We start from the raw sequence: 24,903 nt of genomic DNA, 5'->3' as shown, positions 1-24,903 counted from the left end.
TTCAGTTCTCGGCCGAATCTCTGTACACGGAGAAGTATGCAGATGTTTATTTCAGTTACATTGAATTATTTCCCTTTTATTAAAGAATGAGGCCACTTATAATCAATCCACTCATTGTCTAGCTTAACAAGTTGGAAGCCTGGCTCCGAGAGGCTATAGCATTCTTAGAAGGAGCCAGGACACTTTGCCTAAAGAGGAGTTAGAAGTTAATTGCTTCAAGGAAAGAAGCACGAACTGCAAAAGTGACAAGCTTGTTCCGATCTAACGAAATTGACTGCTGTTTCCTTTAATTTACGCTGTGAATATGGCTCGCACATAGACATGCTTCGTTACGCGCTGAAAACATCACTTGGGAAATAAATAAAATCGTGGCCAAAACCCTGCCGTGGGTATATGCCATGTCAGCAGAAGCCAACAATAAGAAATATTTCAGTAGGATAACAGCGCCCGTCCATACCGTTCATTTCATTTCTAGTTCACGTCCGAGTAATAACGCTTAGGTGGTTTCTTGAGCAGCATGGTGCATGAGAGCCCGCATCACCAGCACAAAAGATGCCCTCAAAGCTCATCTAGGAAGCAATCACTTTGTGAATAATTCACTGAGTGATTGATTGACTGATTGATTGATTGATGTTTGATTTTAATGGCGCAAAGACAGCCAGGTTAAAGAGCGCCATGGCTGGCTAAGATTGATTGATTGATTCGTGTTTGATTTTAATGGCGCAAAGAAAGCCAGGTTAAAGAGCGCCATGGCTGGCTAACCTGTCTGGTCTACACCGCCATTTTCCTAGGCCTTACACCAAAAACAAACAGTACCGGTCCGAGAAAAGGCTTGCACCCATGGGAAACCGGTGGATACCGGTGCCAGTGGTGCTCGAACCCGCACCTCTCGCGTAAGGGGGTGGATGCTCAAAACACTAGACGCCACCGCTGCTTTCCTCATTTGTTTATTTAATTTGATGTGCCGAATAAACGACGCGAGCTCTGAGGGAAGCCGTAGTGGAGTTCTCCGGATTACCTTCGACCACCTGCGCTTCTTCAGCGGCGGCGAAATTTGAGCACACTGATGATCCTGCATTACACCACCACCCATGTGCAACCGCCGTGTTTGGGATGAGACCCGCTATTTTTCGCATAATGAGCCGAACGCCATAGACATTCCGTTATCGAGGCGGTTGCTTCGCGAGTCAGGTGCCTGTGTAATGCTGCTTATTGTATAGTAAGACCCACTGGGCAGAAGAACCTCGAGAGGGCGCCGTTTTCAACGGCCGTTACCCAATATCCCTTGCGCGGCTCGGGATCTTCTTTTCATTCAAGCAGTCAAGCAACAAAGCCGGAGTAGGCACTGCCGTCGCAGTGCTCGTTCCCGAATGCTTCCTGTGCGCTATTATATAACAATCGTAACGCCTTTATGTACCGATACGGCATTCGAGATCGAGGCTTTATGCCAGACGGCAACACTAACTGCTACACTGAAACTACTGTAACCACCCTGACGTAAAGATGAAAAAAAGAAGAAAAAGAACAAGTAACTCCCGAAAATTTCGCCTTCCTTCTTCAGCGTTAGATCCTCCCCACTCCACCCCGCTTTTGCAGTTTATTTCTATGTATGCTATAAAATTTTTTTAATTGGTTTTTGAAGAAAGGAAATGGCGCAGTATCTGTCTCATATATCGTTGGACACCTGAACCGCGCCGTAAGGGAAGGGTAAAGTAGGGAGTGAAAGAAGAAAGGAAGAAAGGGGTGCCGTAGTGGAGGGCTCCGGGATAATTTCGACCACCTGTGGATCTTTAACGTGCACTGACATCGCACAGCACACGGGCGCCTTAGCGTTTTTCCTCCATAAAAACGCAACTGGATTCGTACCCAGAGGCTTGTGGGGTCCAAACATAAGATGCATACAGGCAGTGATGCAGAACTGAAATGAAATGAAAAATGAAAACAGAAATACAGGCACAAGGCCAAAAGAAGGCAAACAGAGGACATGAGTATGGCCGTTGTAGTACAGACAAATATGCAAGAAATAAAAAAGTGGAAAAGACCATTGGTCGCACGTCTTCAGTACATTAGAGGTGTGATGGGACTGTTTTATCTCTGGCGGTAAACTATGCCAAATCTTAGTTCCGGCATATAGTGTCAACCGTTCTCGATAATTATTAATATGTGGCAGATTAGAGCTGCCGCATGTGAGCTTCCTCATGACTCGAGAAGAAAAGCGAAATAGAGACATATTAAACTCAGGTGGCACTGAACATTGAATAATGTTATAAAAGAGTTGTGTAAATTCAAATAACGTACATCACATGTTAGACTGGGACCCTATACTAATGTTAAAAATTAACAATTAACGTTACATGTTGCAGTGTAAACATTAAAGTCAACTGTAGGCTCTACGTTAATGCTGTGTCCAAAATGTTGTTTTAATATTCAATTAATTACAAATCAAAACAAGATTAAAATTCTACTGTTGTCAATACAGTGGCGTCACTAGGGGACGCAAGAGGTGTGGTTCGCACCGGGTGCACCGCTGGGGGAGTGCAGTTCCAGTGTATGGTGGAGGGGGGGAGGACGCAGTGACCGTGGCGTTGACACTGTACTTGTCGAAGAGCCGTAATTAATTTGGAATGAGTTCAATGTTCTAATTTCGAAACTCGCAGCCTCCTATAACTAGTTGTCTGAGAGCGCATTTTTCTTTGAAAGAACTTGTCATAGAGGCAACTCAAAGACACAGGCATTGACCTCGAACCGGCCAAGCAAATTGGTCCGCACTGGACTTCGTCACATTATTTACGCATTAGGGTTTTATTGTCTACGCACCTGCAGATGTTCCTGAGGATACTCAGTCTGTGGTGTCACATAGGGGGGGTTCTTACTTTGAAGCCTGTCAGAAACTGCTTGACATCTAGAGTATAAACGTGTGGGTACTCAGTCCTTGCACTATTATCTGTTGAAAACGAACTGACAAAAAGCATCACCTCATTAAGAGAAGTAAAAATTTGATTCCCACGGCTCTTTTCATGCTCCATGCACACTCCCAGTGAATGACTGTGTTCATCAGGTGCTTCTACAATGTGTACATCAGTTAGTTCCTGACAAGGGTAAGACGAGGGGTGTTAAATTAGTTGTCTACCTCACAAAGAAAACGAAAATTTCGGAGAAAAATTTAACTTGCTACTAACCAACTTTACAATATCAAAGCATTAATTCCTCTATGCTTCCTACGGTTGCCCTAACAAGTGGAGACTTTTTGATGCTGAAGGAAGCATGTTACCGCTTCTTTGACTGCAGGACATTGTTGCACACGCAGAATTCTTTTTTTGTAGCGATAGCTACATTACGGTAGCATTTCGAGCCTTCAGTGTGGCGGTGGCACGTGACCGTGGCGGCGCCGTCACCGCCACGTGGTTGGTCACGGGACTAGCCACGTGGTGCGGAGCAGCTGGTGCTGCCGGCGGCGCGGCGCGCCGGCGAAACCGAGTTGCAACAGCTGTGCGCATGCGCCGTGCCAAGTGGGACGGAGATGAAGAAGGAACTCCCAGCGAAACGGAGCGGTGAAATACTTACTTTCCAATTCAACTGAGCAAGTTCCACTCGGCCAGCTGTAGCTATCGCGTCACTCCAGGTTTAACCAGAGCTAAACCACCGCCAATTTTTTTAGGCTACAAAAGGTAAAGTACTCCTCGTGGCCCAGGTCGAATAGTTAAGCTTCATAAAGCTGCATTCCCAAATAGCAGCTTGTGATATGCGAGACTTGTGAGTGCGCGCTCTGTCGCGAAGCAACAGCAAATTTGTCGACGAGTTCCCTACGAAGTCGCGCTTTAAATGCCCACGTGATATTTTAATTACTGAAATTGTCGCCATTCATTGCCTTTGGTGGCATGAATTTATTAATATAGCGCCTCCTGTACCCAAAAAAAATCTGTTCCTTTAATCCTTACAGATGATAATAAATCACGACATTTCTTTGCATTTGGTGACCTTTGTGCTTTTATTGCACGGATTTTTGTTAGGACTGTGGATCGTGGTGGTGGACTAATGTTTCTTCACCACTAAAAATTCGACAATAGAAGTCTTCTATATTTTTTGTCTAAACATGGCTTAATTTTCTTTGCTATATCAACACGAGATTAATTGGGACGAAGCAAAGATAGTGGCAACAGAAAAGAATGCATGAGCCCGCCGAGACCTTGAATAACTTATCATCCAGGCAACGCCTAACACACTGCACCAGAACGGTGGCACCCTGCATCTTATCTACTCAACATCACTAAAAACACTACTAAGTGCTACAAAAACGGGAGGCGTCCAGTCAGTTGCTCTATTGTGAACAAAGGAGCCGTAGGGCTCCCGAAACGTCATTTGTATTTGACCTTGGTCAGCGGCCAGTGAACTTCATCAGCCATGATTCCTGACCAAACGGCATGCTTTCAAACCATCGACTAGACACATGGCTTGCTTAGTGACGGGCACCAGTGAACGAAAGCAATAACGTCCTCCACGAGGAATCACTCAAACCTGTCATGCAGCCCACCGAAGCGAGGATTCCACCTCGCTTCACCTCACAAACGGTTAGAATCTGAGGACAGCTTAATTTAGAGGCGAGCCCAGGCTAACTCCTACATCTCGCCCAAACACGTGCGCATTTTTCATCCCACATTTCCAGCAGATTGTAGCTAATGCCAGCATCTGGGAGCGGATCTGTGTCACTACGTATGGGCATGCCCAGCATCCAGGGCTGCCCCGCACACACAGTCTAAACAGAAGGGAGTAAAAAGAGAGTGCGCTAGAGGTGAGCTTACTCCCTTTTTACTCCCAGACAGGCGTCTTTCTGTTTAGAGTGCATTCTTCCCTTTTACCTCATTCACCTGGAAGGAGGCCATGCGAGCCGCGGACCTCAAGAGCCAGACCACCCAGGTTTAAAGGATCCGATCCGAGGCTGCCTCCAGAGAGCTGCTAGACTAGGAGGCCCTCCTACACAGGACAGCTTCGTCACTTTCTTTCCTAAAAAAGAAGTTATTCTCTCTCTCTCTCTTTCTCTCTCTCTCTCACACACACACACATCAAAGCGAACCGGTTTTCTTTTTTTCCTCCTCCACCGTCATCCCTCCCTCATCCCTGACTTTGCTTCCCTGACACCACGCGGCACCAGTCGCGCTACACACATTTCCTAGCCCCAAACTTAGCATCGCTCCGTTTCACGACCCGGTCTCCAGATGGCGCCAGCGGCGCGCCACAGCCGCGGGCCCGGCTCAGAACCGCGCGGTGCCGGCGCGCGCTATGTTTTTGCCTGGCCAGTGGCCGATCCCATCTCGCCCCGCGCTCGTTTCCCGTTCCCTCTCCTCCCAGAGCGAAGACCCCGGAGCCGGTCGCTGCTGTCGGTCGGGGCGCCGCGGGTGGGAGAGACGCCGAGAAGCCGTCAATGGCAGACGCCTTCCGAGCCGCCGCCGCGACCGCCGGTCGCTCAAGACCGTCCCGACATGAAGGTGAGCGGCCCCTTCTTTGCACCACTTGGACGCCTTCTTCTCCTCCGCGAACCCTCCTGCGCGCGTGGCGGGTTGAACAACCCTGCGTCCAGAACATCGACGCTAGAACAGCCCTGCAGCAGCGACGGCCTCGCGGTGGGTAGGGCAGCCGGGGAAAGCTGCTCGACGAAGCAGACGACAGCCTAAGCTCGATTAGAGTACAGCGCAGCGACGGGGCTTGGAAACCTGTTTCGATCGCGCCGCACTTGAGAGGACCGCGCTCGCGCTGTCTCTTGCCATGCACGCACGCAAAGCAAGCACGCTTGTGTAGCGAAGCGGCCGGATTTTGGTCCACGTTTTCTCAGCTTTTTTTTTCTCTCTTTCATTCTTTTCCGTGTTCACGACTCTTAGTTTCTTACTTTGCTCCGTTCGCCTCGTCCGTTCTTGAGGCTTCTTCTTTCGCTTCGCTCTGCTTCCTTCGCTCGTTTCGCGTTCCCGTTAAGTCGTTGCCCGCGGATAAGCCGACCAACCGCGCCAACCTGTGGCCATGCCCCGGCGTGGCTTTGGCGCACGCGGGAAGTGGGGCAGGTTTCCTGTTTTTTTTTTTCAGTTTTTGTATTTTTCTCCCTCGTTTCGTTGGCCTCCAGCAGGCGTGGATTCTTTACCAGAAGGGCGCAGCAACAAACGTCTTGCTCTTTGCAAGGCGCGCGGTTTGGAACGAACCAAAAGCGAGAGGTTGTTTACGACCTTCTGTTACAGACTTGTGTGTAACAAGATGTGCCGCGTTTTGAATTGCTCCCCCCTCCCTTCCTTCCAACCCTACATGCAAAATAATCGCATGCTTTTCCACACACGCGCCGTACTTCTCTGGTTTCACTCAACGGCTTCTGTTTAACTTGGCGTTGAAAGCATCGCGAGGAACGTAACACTTAACAATACCACAAGCAAGAGAAAGGTGTCAATGTACCTTTCGCTTTCCTGTTATTTTAGTTACTCGGTTCTCACTCTATAGCAGACCGCTCTATAGCGGTTTTATTTATAGCAGGCCGCTCGAAACAGTCGCGAGCGTGATTGTGTGCAGGCGCCAGCCTGCCGACAGCACCGCGTTGCCTCCGAAGCGTGGGGGCATACAGCCTGTTGCGCGTGTCATACTAGGCCAGACGGGCGGGCGGCACAGCGTTTCGCCACGCTGCGCTAACAGGACTAACGAGGCTCTCGGAATGGATTTTTCTTCTCTTCTCTTCTGTTTTTTATTTCTTTTCTTCTTAGAAGCGGGAAGCTGCAACCAGCGCGCGCACATGCGTACGAAGCGTTCGATGAACTTAGCCTTTCCAACGACCAGGTCAAGTCTGTTTCGAAATTTCGTGAGTCGCCGACGCAAGAACGCGAAAAATTTCGCTGGAACTACACGGCGTCTTCTCCGAGTTCAAGAGAGGAAAGAAGAACGTGCATACGGTATGCCGCGTGGATGTTAACCTCGTCGCAGTTAAGAGCAGAAAAAAAAAAGAGAACTGGCAGTGGACGCTGGCTCACGCGTCGCTGCCCAGTTCACGGGGAACGCCATGATCACAGCGCCCGCAAAAAACATAGCGCTTTATATCCAAGGTTGAAAGGAAACCTTGCGTAAACCTTGTGAAACCTTGTATGGGTTCAGATCGCGTGACTGATGGCGGCGGCGTCGGTCATCTCATCCTTTTCTTCAGCTGAACACACAGATACTCTGCCGCTGAACATATTTGCAATGCGTGTTGCCAACTTTACAGGCGGCAAAATATTCCGCACACGCGCGTTTGACGCTCAGGTAAATGCGAATAAACGGAAACTGTAATGTCTCTCCTACCCAAACACTCCTTTATTATATTCTGTGTTTCTTTTGTTATTCAGTTAAAAGTGTATGTTAGCGTGCAGAACCAGTGATCGTCGTGTACACGACACGATACCGAAATCGACAGGTCGCTGACAGAAAAAGAATAATCAGTCACAATATTAAAGTTGTCATTTTGAAATTCTTGTCTAACGGAGCACAAACTTTGCTGTACATTAATGATGCAACAGGTTCCAGCCTCTCTTTAATGTTGTTACACGCTTACTTGGCGTTCGGCTGTCGTGAGAAAGCACGCAGAGATGTGTGCACTGTCAGTTCTTGTTTCCATATGCGCATTGACCACTGAGTTTCGGCGTTGCCATTTCAATCCTTCTCCATTGGTGATGCAGATATAAACGCACGGTTTTTTTATCATTTTCTGTAGTGTTAGAACTTTTCCTTCCATTCATTGCACAGGTCAAATTCCATGTAAATAAAGCATATGCTTACGTGATGCCTGGTAGCCGGTATCTAAAATTACAACAAAAACGTTGCGAGAACGCAATGCTAAAGCTTCACGATGACATTATTGTACGCAAACAAATACCACTTCTTTACATTAAATTACTGTTAAATATAAAGAGCTGCAAGAAAATATTTGAATCGAGGCAACCAAATGCCACAAAATTAACAAGCAACCAGTTGAGTGAAAGCCAAAGTTCGTAGTGCGGTGTGATAGAAAGCTAGAAACTGCACTAATGGTTTCCCGTTGAATTTCCAATAGCCTAATAGAGAAAGAAAAAATAGAAAAATACCTGGAATAGCGTGCTAACATAGTATAAAGATACCGTGAACGGAAACTGACTAAGCATTTCTGTTTTTGCAAAATCTTGTGCAATGAAGTATATGCATCTGCTTCCCATTTTCGTATTATTTCTTTAATGCATCCTGCCACGCTGCATAGTTGAAAGAAGCATAGAAAAATGTGAGAGAAAAATAAAACAAAAACATTGATCTTCGTGGAATGTCAGTGCTGAATTAGGTGCTTTGTAAACATGGTTATCGCTTGCATTTTCGTTTTTTTTATACATACACTCCGAGGCATCTTCTTTTTCTGCCTTGTTCTGGAGGGAACCTGCGTCAACAAGTAACGAAAGCGGTAAAAGAGTGAAGCAACTGCGTTGAAACCGACAGAAAATGTAATAATTAATCTGACTTCGCAATAATGAAAACTGTCGAACGTCATTTCCTGTCACGCTGCAGCCTCCTGAGTTGTTCAATAAAATATAATGATTACTGAAAACAGCCTAAAAGGGGCAACCATCGCCGATTTAATTAAAACACCTGTCGCTCTTTGGGTACCTAATGAGATATTACGCAGAAATATTGCGATGGCCTGAAAGGAGGCGGGAGCCACGTGGGCAGCTGGTGTGTGCGACGAATTTTGCGGGAAATTTATAAGGCTCTCACCTCTCGCGCAAACTTTCGCAAATGAGCTTTGTTGTTTTTATTCAGTGTTTTTTTTTTATTTCTTCTGCCTCCTAACGGCGTCAATTACAAAGAAAAACACAGGCTGTTTCGCCGTAGCGCCTTATTGTCTTCTTTTTCTTCGTGATAGCCGTCTTTCCGGAATGAGTGGAAGTTTTAAAAAGCTTTCCGCGCGTTGTGAAAAAATCGATTCCCGGTGACATAGTTGTCGGTAATGCGCAATGAAAAGCTGTGTATAACATCGCTATGCCTAAGAGTGTCTTACACTTTATTCTCATGCAAGTGAAGATGCGTAAAAGTGGAGAAGGTTTGAAATATAACGTTCGACTAAATTTCTTCTTATCGGTTAGTAAGTTCATTTAAGCAGAAAAATAGGCAACGCCGACCAATGGTTTTGGTCAAAAGAAGACGTTCTGGGTCAAGAGAAGACGCTGCAGTGAAAAAGACTTCCGTGCGGAAGCCAAAACGTCTTCTTTTGAACCAAACCATTGGTTAGCTTTGTCCCTTTTTTCTGTTGAAAGGAGAGGGTGTTTGTTCACAAGCAAAGGGCAAATATGTTGAGCTTTGTGAACCTGTTTGGTGACCTAAGCCATCATTTTTTTTCAGGCAATTAATCAGCTCAAGTTCTTTCAACACGTGTTGTAAGCGACATGGAGTGTTCTGGTTTTCAAAAAAAAAAAAGGAAGCCACGAAAGCAACCGCTTGTCGTTGCAAATTTTTTTTAGTGCTGAGATGAGATAATACAGAAAGTAGTCCCGGAAAAGAAGTGCACTTTGTTCCAGCGCAACGCACCGGTAAAAAGCTCATGAAACCCGTGTGAACCGATCAATGTTTTCCATATGTCGCGCAGGACTAGCTGGGGCTATTAAGGTAAACAATGTGCTTTCTGCACCGGAACAGATGCAAGTGCTTTTGTGGAACCCAGTAATAACGCAGCAGACTCATGTTACTTAAAAATCGGTACGTCGCTCATATTACTCAGGTGCGGTGATGTTTATTGCATACGAGTTAGATGTCAGGCACGAACAAGCCCGTGCAAATATACAGAGGTGCGTATTTTACCTGTATTTTTTCAGACGTATAAACCTGCCAGGAGCAATTGGAATGACTTTAGTGAGTTCTAAGACCATTTCGCCAAGTCCAATCTTTTAAGCCGCGCAGTGCCCAAATACGGAAATCAATCGAGATTTACCCACTGTTTTGCAGTGTCGTGCGGATGTATTTCATCACCCTCCCTGTAAAAATTAAGAGTAAAAAACATGTACGATTAAGTACCCTAGATTAGAACAGCGGACCTTTTGATTTGCAGAATGGTGCGCTGGCCACTAAGTCATAAGCATTTTGCTTTTCTGATTTAAGGAAAAAACACAGAAACATGAGTTTCATTTGCAAGTCCATACATTGCTTACACTGATTGGCTGTCCACATCAAAACCTAACGGCGGTAGTACACTTCGATCAAGAATGTGCGCCCAGTCGGTAAGATGACTTTGCGCCATATACATGCTACAAGCCAAAGCACATTGGTGGTAACAAAAATAAGGCTGCATCGAACATGAACGTTTTACATATAGATCTATCGTGCGACTCTTCCTAAGTCCGAAGAGTCTAGTATACGTGCAAAAGCCACACGAGATACTAGAACAGAGTTTTCCTTCAATGGGAGGAACCAAACGCTGCGATTTGTGACAACGACATCACTTTTCTTTCTGTACTTCGCTGGAAACTGTTTCCAAAGACACAATTTTACAAGAAAACAAAGAATAGTGGTGAACAGACTCGGCCTGATTGCACAAGCGTCCGTTCACAGACCACGGCGCCAACATTCCCCATATACACCGATCCAATTAGGTTGCAACAGATAAGATGGATGTACGTAACCCGACCAAATCGGCAATAACCACTAGGAAGAGGTCTCGATGCGGGTTTCTGCATTAGAAGGAAGCAGACGGCACTCGGATTTTGTGGTAGGAAAGAGAACGAAGACAAAGCCACTATCTTTAGCATAAATTAAGATATCTGACGATGATGATGATGTCGAGTGCAATGGTGATGAGAAAAGACGACAGCCAGCATGCACTAGTTCCACTGGAACCCAGTCTGCTTCCGGTTGCGAGGCAGGCTCTAAGGTTCCCTATTTCCGTTCGGTTACTGCGCGGTGACTTCAGCGGGAGCAATATTTCCAGAGCGCAGAGCTTGGAGAATGCATTTAAAGATGTCAAGAAGTGGTCAGTAGTGGTTATGTCCGCGCAGGTTTAAAGTTTAGGCGCGTTCCACGTGGTTAATTTCTTCAGTCTTAGCATGAAGCAAGATAGGAGTAGCCCGTCCAGTACAATTAAGCGCAGCCGTAGTGAATTTTAGTCGTTCGGAGGGACGGGAAATCTGCTGTTTCTTTTCACGAAGCCGAAGTCAATTTGAAGAAGTTGGAAGTAGAAGATTGAAGAGGTTTGCTTTTTAAAATAACGCAACTCACATAAATTGTACATACTGCTGGGCGCAGAGTGAATCGCAGAGACCCATTGAAACATGGAGTACTTGTTTGAAGCTTCACCTCAGCGAGAAAAACTTATATAACCAAGAACCAAGAGCACGCTCGGCAGTAGAAGCTGTACACAGTTCTGGATGCTTACTGAGTCCGTGTACAAATGCCCACCTCCTCCCCCTCACGAAAGGAGAAATAACAAACAGGAGTTCTCAAATTTGCTAAGACAAGAAGAACTGCGCACAGATGGCGCTGGACCAGCAACTATAACGGTTACTTTGAAACAATTCTTCCGGAAACTCTCCGGAAAATTCTTCCGAAAAAAAAAAGCACAGGAATAGAAAGCGCCCGAGTCTGTCTGTCTTTATTGTCCTGTGTTTTTTTGTGCTGTTTTCCTACAGAATGTCTCACCAACTTGCCCAACAATACACCTTGATGCACTTCCGGAAACCATCAAAATCTCATCGCGCGCGTGCTTCCTGCGATGATTTCTAGTGAACGTGTTTCGAAGTCGAACGTTTTGGCTTTAGTACAGTGCTTTCTTAAACCTACTCACACATTCTTCCATTGTGCGAACTAAAAAAAAAACAAAAAAAATCGAGGGTCTGTTTCTATTTCTTTTTTCCCCCAATTGTTCGCCCATTCGTCCCTCGAACGCAGCGCAGTACTGCGACTCAGCGATGCAAAACCCGCACGGCACGGCTTCCCACGAAACATTCTCGGCTGGTAAAAACCAGTACTAAGCATAAGCGTACACACGCAACGCGAAACTGTTTGGGAGAACGCGAAAAGGGTGCGAAGTTTCAAAATTTCTCCAGAACTGGGCGAACGTATGTACGCGTTGTCAAAGTATATTGCCTGGCGCTGTTTAAATTGGAACAACATTAGCGCAGATGTGGGCTGTTGCGCGAGTCCTTTGAAACCTTGCTACATTTTTTTTCCTACTCTGTTTTTCGTTTCTCCTGTCCGCATCACGAAAGCGCCAGGCTCCCGTTCGAAGTCTAAAACTGTTCCCTCCCCTTTTATTACTCATTTCCCTTTCCTTGCGGCATAAGGACCCTCAAAAGGACGTACAATTTGTGCAAATTTTAAGGAGCAATATTCCCGTCTAGTACGCGGCAGAAGTTTCGACATCGACGTTTGCGTGCATTTTTTTTTTTTCTTGGGGCCTCTTTCTCTCGCCTTGAAGCGAGCTTTCGAGCGAGTAATCTGCATGCTCGCGAAAAAAATTTAAACGGGCGCTTTTGGACTTGGCGCATATTTATGAACAGACAGCGGAAGAAGCTTTTCCGCAGGTGTTATATTTCTTGAACTTCCAAGTAAACTGGCGATTGGGCACAAATACGCCTGTATGGGAGTAAAAAGGTAGTAAGCTGTCCGCTATCGTACGCCTTTTTATAAAGCAGAGTGCGCTAGACGACAGTTAACTCCCTTTTTACTGCTTCATGGTTAGAGTGTATTGGACGAAACATTTCCAAAAGAGTGGCAGTCAATGCATATGGTCAGAATCAATTTCAACGACACGCTGCTATTTAGTGCGCAAAGATATCTAAGTACACGGGTTTCTTTTTTTTTTTTTAGATTGCGTCTCCATGAATATCGTCTGCCACTGCTAGATTCGAGCTCACGACCTTGTGCACCGCACAAGTATATACGCCATAGGCAGTTAGTAACCATGCGCTGTGAACCGTTTGACTCCCTTAAATATCTCGCTCGTGATGTTGATTATCAGCTGAAGTACGTGAAGTTGAGAAATCAGATTCTTACTCAATACGCGTTCACAAAGACGTTGAAAGATGAAATAACCTCAGCCTGCGTCTGCGCAGCATTAAACTCGCTTCTTTTAAACGGCGGTTTAAAAGGTGCGTTTGGATCCCGTTGCAGAACTCCTTCCACTCCTCGCATATCGGCAGAGGAAACTGAATGGAATAGAAAAGAAGAGAAAAAATTCGGCAGAGGCACTTACGACTGCTTACGTGTGGAAATGCGGAAGCATTGCAAAGGCTGTCGTACTTCTTTGGCGTTTGCGTATTTGCGCGGACGACCACGTTTCACTTCGGGTGGTGCCGATGTCGAAGCTGCATACGTTTATGGTTCCCTTGCTCACTGCGCAAGCACACACGCACACGCGTATGACCCCACCAGGAATGCTCTACGACAAACGGTAGCATCACAATTTTGATACGAAAGTCTGGAAAGGCACACAACTGAATGCTCATATGTCCTCGGTTCGAATCCCTGCAGCAAGCTAGCCACCAAGTAGACTAGCACATGTAAGCTATATACAACGAGAAATCGTATAACACCTCCCGGGACGCTGTGCGAGAAACGGTTGCGTCACAATTGCGGTACGAATGTCGAGAAAACAGGCGCCACATGGAGGTCGGCCAGAGGTGAGTGTATGTGGACGCGCGAGTCGACGGCTTTTTTTTTTTTTTAATGGGTCAAGTAATGCTTTCGAACTAAAAAATGCCCCGCCGCGGTGGCTCAGTGGTTAGGGCGCTCGACTACTGAACCGAAGTTCCCGGGTTCGAACCCGACCACGGCGGCTGCGTTTTTATGGAGGAAAAACGCTAAGGCGCCCGTGTGCTGTGCGATGTCAGTGCACGTTAAAGATCCCCAGATGGTGGAAATTATTCCGGAGCCCTCCAATACGGCACCTCTCTCTTCCTTTCCTCTTTCACTCCTCCTTTATCCCTTTCCTTACGGCGCGGTTCAGGTGTCCAACGATATATGAGACAGATACTGCGCCATTTCCTTTCCCCCCCCCCCCAAAAAAAAACCAATTATTAACTAAAAAAATATAGTTGGATCAAAACTTAGAGCTTTTCAAATTCTCGTATCATCTGTAGGCGAAGTAGCTGAATCCAGAGCGGAAGTTTGCTGAGCACTGTGGGCGAGTATACGCACCTCCAGCGCATTGTTGCAAAAATCTGGTCGCAGGGAATGGTCGGATACTGTGGTGGTCGTATCGCAGCCAACGGTTTTAATTAAAACCGAACGCATGCGGAAACGGGCACGCACTGGTGGCATTTTCAGCGCGGGGTCGTGAGCTACAATGTGCGGACACCCGCGTGCATTAGACAAGCGTGCGTTTCTAAGAAGCCTTCGTTGAAACATGCCATTATTTAATGCTTTCCGTTCAGTTATAACTTCCGCGAGATTCCTCGACCGGAAGAGAATTGGGACGCTTCCGACAACAAGCCTGGTAAGATGTTACCGAGAGTTTCACCCGTATCTTTCCACTCCGCCCGCATCAGTCTGCGCGTTTGGGACGGCGCTAGAATTGTCTGTTCGCAATAAACTGTTACATGTAGCACAGAAAGTACACTCTAAACAGGACAGCTTACTCCCTTTTTACTCCTTTCTGTTCAGAGTACAGAGTTAGAACGTATCATGGAAAACCACACGTATTGTTCTCGCATTGTGTCTCTGTGCATTTAATTCCATCTGCGTTGAAAAAATGACAAGTGTAACGTCAATAAGCAGGAAGAGGGCACAGTGGGTGAGGGAACATACGCGGATTAATGACATCCTAGTCGAAATCAAGAAGAAAGGGGCATGACAGGTCATGCAATGCGATGGCAAGATAACTGGTGGTCGTTAAGAATAACGGACTGGATTGCAAGAGAAGGAAGCGTAGCAGGGAACGGCATAGAGTTAGGTGGGCGGATGAGATTAGGAAGTTTGCAGGGATAAGGTGGCCGCGGCTGGCACAGGACTGAGTTTTTAATTAGGGAGATATGGGAAAAGCCTTCGTTCTGCGGTGGGCATAGTCAGTTTGATGATGATGATGATTATGCATTGCTCCTGTGAATTAAAGTAAAGTGTACTCGTGACACTGAAAGCCCGATACACCGTGCCAGACCCAGGTGTAGAAAAAAGAAAACGTATCGAACTTGAACACACAGTTGAATCTTGCAAGAAAAAAGCCAAAGCACGCCTTAATATTTCCGGGTTCGAACCCGACCGCGGCGGCTGCGTTTTTATGGAGGCAAAACGCGAAAGGAGCCCGTGTGCTGTGCGATGTCGGTGCACGTTAAAGATCCCCAGGTGGTCGAAATTATTCCGGAGCCCTCCACTACGGCACCTCTTTCTTGCTTTATTCTTTCACTCCTCCTTTATCCCTTCCCTTACGGCGCGGTTCAGGTGTCCTCCGATTTATGAGACAGATACTGCGTCATTTCCCTCCCCCCCCATAAAAACAATTATTATTCCCTCCAATACGGCACCTCTTTCTTCCTTTCTTCTTTCACTCCTCCTTTATCCCTTCTCTTACGGCGCGGTTCAGCTGTCCACCGATATATGAGACAGATACTGCGTCATTTCCCTCCCCCCCCCCCAAAAAAAAAAAACAATTATTATTATTAATATTTCCGTTGTAACGGCTGTTTCCTCGCAATCGTTATATCCATATGTGCTGTGACGACCATACACGACCTTTTCTTCGGATGTATGCTATATCACAGGTTCAACCTCGTTCCAACGTGTGAACAGAGGTCGACACAGCAATATGTACGACATATCTAAGACAGCATTCACGATAAAACTGTACTGACGCCAGGTTGTACACACCGCACGAACACACAAGAGCAGGAAGTGAAGAAGACGACAGCCATTACTTTACTAGGGTGACCTTGCACTCGTTCTACTGATATGTCTGTTGTTCTTCGCGTCGTATTTCACCGTGACGGCATCCGTAATCATTCTCAGCTGCTGCTTCTCCTCGAAACAAGAAGAAAAAACGAGAAAATAAAACTAATTTCGCAGCGCCAGGCGCTGTACTTCGCCAAGACCATTTCCTCCGCTTTTATGTGCCCCGCAGCTGTTTCCCAGCAGATAGCGCACGTAGTTTGTGAATTTAGCGCCTGTGACGACGTTGGCACGTCTGACGTGGGATCGTACGGTCGTCTCACAGTACTCAACCCTGCCCTTTCGGGCGCTCACATTAGATGGTCTGCTGTTATTTTTTTCTTTTCCGGCTTCTCTTAGTCCCCGCGGTCACCCCGTTCATCCACTTCTCCCTTGTGGAAACAGTGACTCGAGTTATACAACAATGCGCCGACGCCGTTAAAACTGTACACCACGAAGAAACAATCGTAGCGCCTTCGTACAAGACTGCCACGCAACTGTGACGGACTGTCGCAATAGACGTGCTTGTTAGCGCCCTCCAACAAATCAAACTCTGCGGCAGCTACAGCACACCACACGCCACAACAGAGCGACTGAACGGACGAGTTACAACGAGCAGCATAGTCAGTTTCTCTCCTTAGTTAACTTATTCATTCATATTTTTTTATTCATACACCGTAGTGTACAGGAGGCCAAGGTAAAAGCCGTTCTACGACGGCTTGAGGGGTCCCTGGCTCCCAAATACAGTTGTAGCGTAAAGCATAAACATATCAAGAAGAAAAGATTACAGCCTTATGCTACTTGTATGTGAGCATGTGTAAACATAGAAAGATTATACGGAGAGATAATACACACAGAGATTATGCAGATTTATACAGATTATACAGAGAGGATCTATGAAGTATATACATGTATGGACAAAAAACAAGAACAGAAACATCCATGATGACAATCAGTTTGTAAATAGCTGTTTAAACTCAGACAACTTCTTGTGTGAGTGAGAGTCGTTTGCGAGCTGTGCGATTGGGTAAAAAAGGATTTTTTTTTTTGCAGTAGTTTACGAAGATCAATTTGCTGAGAAGATCCGTGAAGTGATTTTTCGAACAGTTAAAAGGAATCGGGTTAGGTGCAAGCAAAAGGCAATCGCGTTACTGCAGTTTCAATCTCTAATGATTGGCGAAAAAAAAAGTGAAAGAATTAAGCTGAATCCTCCGTGCTAGTTACGCTATTTTCCTAGGGAAATTAGCCTTCTCCACAGTGGACAACGTATTGGCCATAACACACGGGCATTATTTTGAGGCGGTTTCACTGTGTTTTACTATGCGCATGTACGCAGGATTGGTGTATGTGTTTAAACTGACTTGCTTACTTCCAATAAAATTCGGTTGTAAGTTCAGCGCCGTGTGTCTGTGTCCCTTCTCGTTCTATGTCCTGGTTCCGAAGCACTATTTGAAATATTATAATATTTTGATTCCATTTCAATTCCATTCTCATTCCATTCAGATTTCGTTCTCACCATGATTCCATTCTGTTTTTTGTATTTCCCGCCTTTCGTCATTTTCTGAAGCGAAGCCACACCCCTGTGATCGCTGGGCTTGAGCAATGCCACCTAAATGACTGGAGTGCCATCTAGGCTAAAGGTATTGGGGTGCGATCAGCTTGATACAACAACGCGAGAAGCCAGTGAGGTGCGCGGCGTCGCTTCAACAATAGGGAATTTTAGCTAAGCGTGCACCATCAGCGCTACCGCTTACCGCGTATGCGAGAATCCAGTGCGCATGCGCGGACGATCCCGACGAAGAAGCTGCGCGCGCATCTGGCCTGAACCTGAGACCATCTGCCAAGGTGCATTGCATGACGGCTCAAGGTAAATGATGGCGCTGGCTGTACACGTTACGCTAAAGTTCTCTAATGTTGGAGGACGGGCAAATACAGAAATTGAATGGCATCGGAATGAAATTTATATTATTCCGGCCCGCCTCCTTGCGAGCGATCTAGGCAGAGTTAATATAATGATTAATTTCCATTTAGCCGTAATTTTTTTCGGTATCCGTTCAAAACTGAAGCGACACCATACAGCTGTTACCACCCAGATCTTACAGTCGGGTCAGCTGATGAAGGGACCCCGTAGAATATCTGATACGGGTCCCAATTGGACTTATTTTTGGAAATGTGGCGGAGAGTTTGAAGGTTGCTTCACTACCGCCACCGGCTGGCCCGGTATTGCACTGCCTCCGGGATTGGCCTTGGTCTTTATACCGCGCGTCTTTACTATCTTGTCTTTCTATCCCATCGAAATTTCAACTCTCCTACTATCTACACGTGGCAGCGATTGTGGCTCGGCTTGAGCCAGGGAGCAGGCCTGTGCACTTTCCTTTTCTTTCTTCCTGGCAACAGCAGACAGACAGACAGCTGATGAAGAAAGAAATAGGAAGAGCATCAAAAGAAAACAACGCCTGCCTTTTCGGGCTTTGGTATCGTCTAGAGAACTTCCGCAGCCTAACTCACCTTGCGTTACTAACAAAAAGAAAAACATCACTTCGTGCGCCAGCGGCGATAAATAAAACAAATAATAATTGATTCGAGAAGTAAACAAGCTTCGGGGTACAGGGTGCCACGGTCAGCGCCGCTGGCCTTGGCGATTCCAAACGCGCCGCATGATATATATGGCGCGTCTCTTCGCTGGCTTGGCGCTCTGCCAAACTGCGCGCAAGGCGCGGGAATATTGAACTGCCGCGTCTACTGACGGCGTCTTGCATGGCCGCCGCTATTTATGGCCAAAGGTGGCACTGATGGACACTGCCAAGCTTAGGCAACACGCAGATACATTCCACAGTAGAAGGCGAGACAGGCGCCGATGCAGCTCAATTGGTAGAGCACGGCACGTGGCATGCGGAGGTCGAGGGTTCGGGTCGGACCGGAGATAAGTGATTATCGTTTCATTTAATTTGTGTAATATTACCTGGTATCTAAAACTGTGACGCCAATAATTTCTCAATAAAATCAATACCACCGAAACAAATAACACTCCCCGACGCTTTCCTTGGTTTTACTGACCGTTTTCTCCTTTCGCGTTACTGTAATGGGCATGTCATCTCCATTCTCTTGCCTGCTCTGTGGCGTCTTGCAGTACTGCGCATCATTTCTTGGCACATTGTCAACTCAAAGCGATTGGTTATTTCCTGCTTTAAGAGAAGAACGCGCTTGGCCAACGTCCACAGGCGACAAATTTCGCTTCCTTGATAAATATATGTATTGAACTGACGGGGCTTCAATTGGTACTTTCGAAAATAATATTCGAAAATAATATTGTTACCTTCGTTGTATCGGACCGTTTAGTTACAGCGAGTTTCAACCGTCACGCATCCTGCGGTCTTTGCTTCCCATTTGCCAAGTGTTTAAGAGGTGCTCTTATTATTGAGTGTTCGCTGTGGTGCAATGCTGCAACTCGATTTAAACAGTTGTTACGAACATGTTCCCCTTTTCCCATCGCGCATGGCATGAAAAAGAAATATATGTTGCTGACGGAAAGCTCCCGCTGTCGAAGAACTGCAAGCTTTGCTGTTGCCCGAATAAATATTCTGTGATGTTAAAGTTCCCGAGGAACCTATAATCAGGATTCTATAACGTAAACCGCGCGGTCACAACATACGATTGTTTCTTTGCTTCGCCTCCATCGAAATGCGTCCGTGCGATGGCCGGGAATCGAACCCGCGACTTTATTTTCTCCTGCAAAGCGCCCATGCCCAGTTTTCCTGGAGTTCAGGAACTATCCTCATTCGTTGGCTACCAGCAGCGATCACCGCGTAATTGAGTGGAAATATTTAAAATTTTTAATTTTGAGAAAGTTGGAGAGCCGCGAGAGATTCTGCGCGAACATGGTGATTATCGTTGCCGAATGTTTCTCCTCGCTGCTAAAACTGACCGACAAAAAATACCTGCGCTCTCACCAACTATTTCCGACGGCCATGGAAAATCAATGGGACGTACGCAACATTCAAAATTCCCACGGTAAAGAACGGATGGATGGATAAGACTGAACCCTTTAAATCTGGCGGTGGTTCAAGCCACCTAGCCATGACTTGCGAAATTTTACTCTTGTCTTGATTTTAGCCACCAATCAGATAACCTTCGCTTGGTTACTTCTACCCGATTAAAATCTACTTTCCCTTCACTATCCCTAAACCCCAATGCCTTGGGTAAGTCAGCCCCGCTGCTTTCCACTGTAGGGTGAAGGCCTTTACAGAAAAGTATCAAGTGTACAGCCGTTTCCTCCTCCTCTCCGCACGCAACGCACAACGTGTCTATCTCGCGATACCTGACTAAATATGTCTTAGTCCGCAAAACTCCCGTCCTGGCCTCAAACAACAAAGAGCTTCCCCTACAATTATTATAGACATTTTCTTTGGCAATTTCCTGCTTAAAGACTCCTGAGTGTTCAGCGCCACGCGGCACTTGGTGGCAGCCGTATGAACTAGAAGCGTTTGTCCAGACTCCCATGGGCACCACACAGCGGCTGAACTACCATATACCACTGAGCCAAGGCAGGAATATGGGTATATTTAGTAGAGGTATAGTACCCCATTTTCTTTCGTTGTCATTACGGGACTTTTTGCATGACCTACAGCACACCCATTACCGGGTGGCAAGGACAGCTGTCGCTTATGAAACGTGAACGGTTACGTAAATGTTTTCGGCTCTGTGCTGTGTCGTCATACCTGTCTGGTTTTTGCTAGGCTACAATCACGGGATTTGCCTCGCGCGTGTGCGTGGATGCTCCAGCACGCCGAAAATCCCTTCAAGCTCGTAAACACGCGCGGTCGTGTATCATCAAAACGATTTTTTAACGAGCGGATGAGCCCTGGCACTCACAGGCTGTTAGAGGATCACCATCCTTCAGTTCTTAATCCCCTCGTCGGTGCACGTAGCATCTAGGACGCCACATGGCAAAATCCTCTTTCGACATCAGGATTAACGATGTGACGAAGGGAAAAATAATTGCCTTCCTACTTGTTTCGGGCAAAATGCGCTGCATAGCGACTGGCTCTTAAAGTCGTTTGCTTGCATAAATCCTGTCGACAGCGCCGTGCGACGCTTTCACCCACCATGTCACTTTAAAAAGTTTTTGTTTTCGTTCCCATAAAAGCCGGTTCCTGTATTAAACGACATTACCCCGTCCCTTTTCGCGCCATAATTTGTATTTTATTCTTCCCTTCAGCTAACGCTGTTATTTTATTTCAATAAGAGAAGGCCGCAGGTGCGCTTGTTGCGAAGTAATTTTCGCGCAAGCTTCCAACTCAGCGAGATAAATTTCATCGTACTATATTTTTTATGCATAAACTTCTCGTTATATATATATATATATATATATATATATATATATATATATATATATATATATATATATATATATATATATATATATATATATATATATATATACGTATGTATGAATGTATGTATTGACCATCTCCCAGTCTCCAGGTTGGGCTCAGGAGTCCGGTTGGTGGATTTCAGGCACTAGTTGTTGTGCGTCGTGGTCTATCCAGTTGGTCATCTGTGGGTGTTGAAAATGTATAAAGGACAATGAGCATTTACTAAATGTAATTTTGGTTATACTATCTCAGGTTGTATTTGGTGCCTTTCTTTGGTTTGCCGCCACACTGTTCTGACACCAGAAGTTTTGTAATTAGTGGGCGTGACTGGATGCGTGCGACAAATATGGCAAGAGTTCTGCGACAGGTTTAATTGCACATTAGATATCAAAGAAACCCGAAGTCCAGGGTAGCTAAAAAAATTTGGAGGGGACATTTCAGCTCCGCCTTAAGGATATGACGCGGTAGCTAATGGGTTAATGCTCATATATGCAGAAATGGTCATTTTCTACTTTGCATTCATAGATCCCTGGGAGTCATCATACCCCTCCTGGCACAGTGGTGCAGCGGTTAAGCGATGCGCCACTGCCCTGCGATGGCAGGTGCTGTCACCGGTGGGACTAGTGCGATCCAGGTTGCTCTCCCCAGCAAACTCTCACGACCGACCATTAATTTAACTTTAACTGCCACCTGCCACGGCGCGCAGTTTGATCACAATCCGGTGGGCAGGTTGTGATGACGCCGCGAGGTCACGTGACCTACGTGGCCCACCTACCTGCCAGGTTGCTTCTCCAGTGGGCGTGTAAGCACTTTGAGAGAGAGAGAGAGCGTATGAAAGATCCAGTAGCAATAATGCCGCTCTGTTAGGAGGCTGAGCAAGTTGCTATAGAAACAGGCGGGTCGAGCTGCGCGTAATGCTGCTGGCAAATGCTCCACCCTGGCGACATTTATATGACAAATTCAGGCCTACCATTTGTGGTACACATCTGAGACCTAGCAGACCATTCGCGTAATCGCCCAGGAAAGTCTCTAGCTACCACTGTCACTACTTGTAGTCTGCAGTTTAGTGACATGGCGGTGTTTTAGAAGCAGCTGTGTAATCCGGGTTTTTTGCTCGCCTACTGTACTTACTATTCACCGAGCAACCTCAATCTCGTTTCCGCACAAAGAGCCTCCCCCACATTTATAGTCTGCTTCTAATTTAGTCAAGCCATCACTCCTCAAGCTACGTCACCGTTCACATGTGCCTGACGACACCACTCACGCGCCTGTTTGTATGAGTGCGTGCATGCGTGCACGCGTGCATTTGCTCGCACGCGTGCGGGCTCGTGTTCCTGTGAAAATACAAATTGAACTGCTTTATGAGAAAAAGAAATGCACGGCAATCAACTCTCACTCGGTTGACACCTCGACCACGCGATAAAAATCGTCTTTGAGGAAAAGAAACAGTGGTTAGGGCGCTCGGCTACTGATCCGGAGTTCCCGGGCTCGAACCCGACCACGGCGGCTGCGTTTTTATGGAGGAAAAACGCTAAGGCGCCCGTGTGCTGTGCGATATCAGTGCACGTTAAAGATCCCCAGGTGGTTGAAATTATTCCGGAGCCCTCCACTACGGACCTATTTGTTACTCTCTTCTTTCACTCCCTCCTTTATCCCTTCCCTTACGGCGCGGTTAAGGTGTCCAACGATATATGAGACAGATACTGCGCCATTTTCTTTCCCCCAAAACCAATTATTATTAGGAAAAGAAAGGCGCAATAACTGTCACTGCAACGCGGACACCACCACCGCGCCGTCGGGGACATGGGAACGAAAGAGGAAGGACAGAAAAAGGCGCCCGCCTTGAGGGAAGGGATGAAGGAGGGAGTAAAAGAACGAAGAAAGAAAAGATGCGCCGCAACGGGGGGCTCGAGACTAACTCCGCCCCCTGGGTTCCTCAACTTGGGCTGATATCACACAGTGCAGAAGCGTTTCCGCATTCCGCCAACGTCGAAATTCGAGGCCACCGCAGCCGGGATTCGACCCCACGACTTCGTATACTCAGCAGCCGGACGTCTCTACCACACAGCTAGCCACCGCGACGTATACGCGTACTAAGGGATACGGCGTGCTGTTCATCTCAATGTTCGGTGTGCTCCCACTGACTACACCATCGCGCACAGACACAGAGAGAAGAGATAGCGTTCGCGGAATCCGGTTCTTATCTTATTTACCGAGTGAATAAGTGGCAGTATATACGCAGGTGGGTGTCCACACTCGTTTGCCGCTGACGTGACGCAGCAGCCTGCGTACTTACGTCCACTAGCGTGCTTCGCGTAAACAGCCAACCGACGACGAACGAAGCAGGCGGTCTCTGTTAACGTTCATTAGCGCGGCAGAGTCCCTTAACACGCTGCAGCCACTGCGTGTGCTCCGACCGAAGCGTCTGTTTTTTGTTTCCTTTATCGTCTATTACGCGCTTCGTGGGCCGACGCGAAAGCCAGACCGGTCGAGAGACAAGCTGATCGGATTAAGCCAATCCGAAGAGAGCTGCGAAAGTTGGGCCTTCAACTTCACTCTCTCTGGCGAGGACGACAGAGCGATAATGAGCAGAAACGCGCAGCGATGCATGACGATTATCTGCACAAGGCGCTGCCTGGACGCTGACAGCTGTAGAAGTAAGGATCAGATGAAACTACTGCGGCGGGAGAGAGAATGAATGAATGAATGAGTTTAGGGTTTATGGGGGTTCAACGTCCCAAAGCAACTCAGGCTGTTAGGGACGCCGTAGTGAAGGGCTCCGGAACTTTCGACTGCCTTGGGTTCTCTAACGTGCACTGACATCGCACAGTACACGGGCCTCTAGAATTTCATCTCCATCGCAATTCGAATGAATGAATGAATGAATGAATGAATGAATGAATGAATGAATGAATGAATGAATGAATGAATGAGTTTAGGGTTTATTGGGGTTCAACGTCCCAAAGCAACTCAGGCTATTAGGGACGCCGTAGTGAAGGGCTCCGGAACTTTCGACTGCCTTGGGTTCTTTAACGTGCACTGACATCGCACAGTACACGGGCCTCTAGAATTTCATCTCCATCGCAATTCGAATCAATGAATGAATCAATGAATGAATGAATGAATGAGATCAGGGTTTATGGGTTTTTTTAACGTCCCAAAGCAACTCAGGCTATTAGGGACGCCGTAGTGAAGGGCTCCGGAACTTTCGACTGCCTTGGGTTCTTTAACGTGCACTGACATCGCACAGTACACGGGCCTCTAGAATTTCACCTCCATCGCAATTCAAATCAATGAATGAATCAATGAATGAATGAATGAATGAATGAATGAATGAATGAATGAATGAGATCAGGGTTTATGGGTTTTTTTAACGTCCCAAAGCAACTCAGGCTATTAGGGACGCCGTAGTGAAGGGCTCCGGAAATTTTGACTGCCTGGGGTTCTTAAACGTTCACTGACATCGCACAGTACACGGGCCTCTAGAATTTCATCTCCATCGAAATTCGAATGAATGAATGAATGAATGAATGAATGAATGAATGAATGAATGAATGAATGTAGGGCCGCCGCAAACTTCCTAGGTGAGGCGAAAAGATGCTACTGCCATCTTCATAGATATTAATGGAATTGTCACTGCCTGCGACTTTCTTTTTTTTGC

The 24,903-nt window shown here is 46.6% G+C and overlaps 1 protein-coding gene across 2 annotated transcripts in view; it reads left to right on the top strand.

The window, feature by feature from the left end:
- Positions 1–5,293: 5,293 nt before the first annotated feature.
- The window catches only part of LOC144121061 (uncharacterized), a 209,986-nt gene continuing 190,376 nt past the window's right edge, over positions 5,294–24,903 (top strand). For both annotated transcript variants that reach the window (XM_077653993.1, XM_077653992.1), the window contains exon 1: positions 5,294–5,483. The gene's annotated coding sequence lies outside the window, so the exon portion shown is untranslated. The remainder of the gene's footprint in view (positions 5,484–24,903) is intronic.

The sequence above is a fragment of the Amblyomma americanum genome, chromosome 2 (genome assembly GCF_052857255.1).
Source record: "Amblyomma americanum isolate KBUSLIRL-KWMA chromosome 2, ASM5285725v1, whole genome shotgun sequence".
NCBI lineage: Eukaryota > Metazoa > Arthropoda > Arachnida > Ixodida > Ixodidae > Amblyomma > Amblyomma americanum.
The sequence above is the reverse complement of the archived record's forward strand: the minus strand, read 5'-3'. Positions and strand labels throughout refer to the sequence as shown.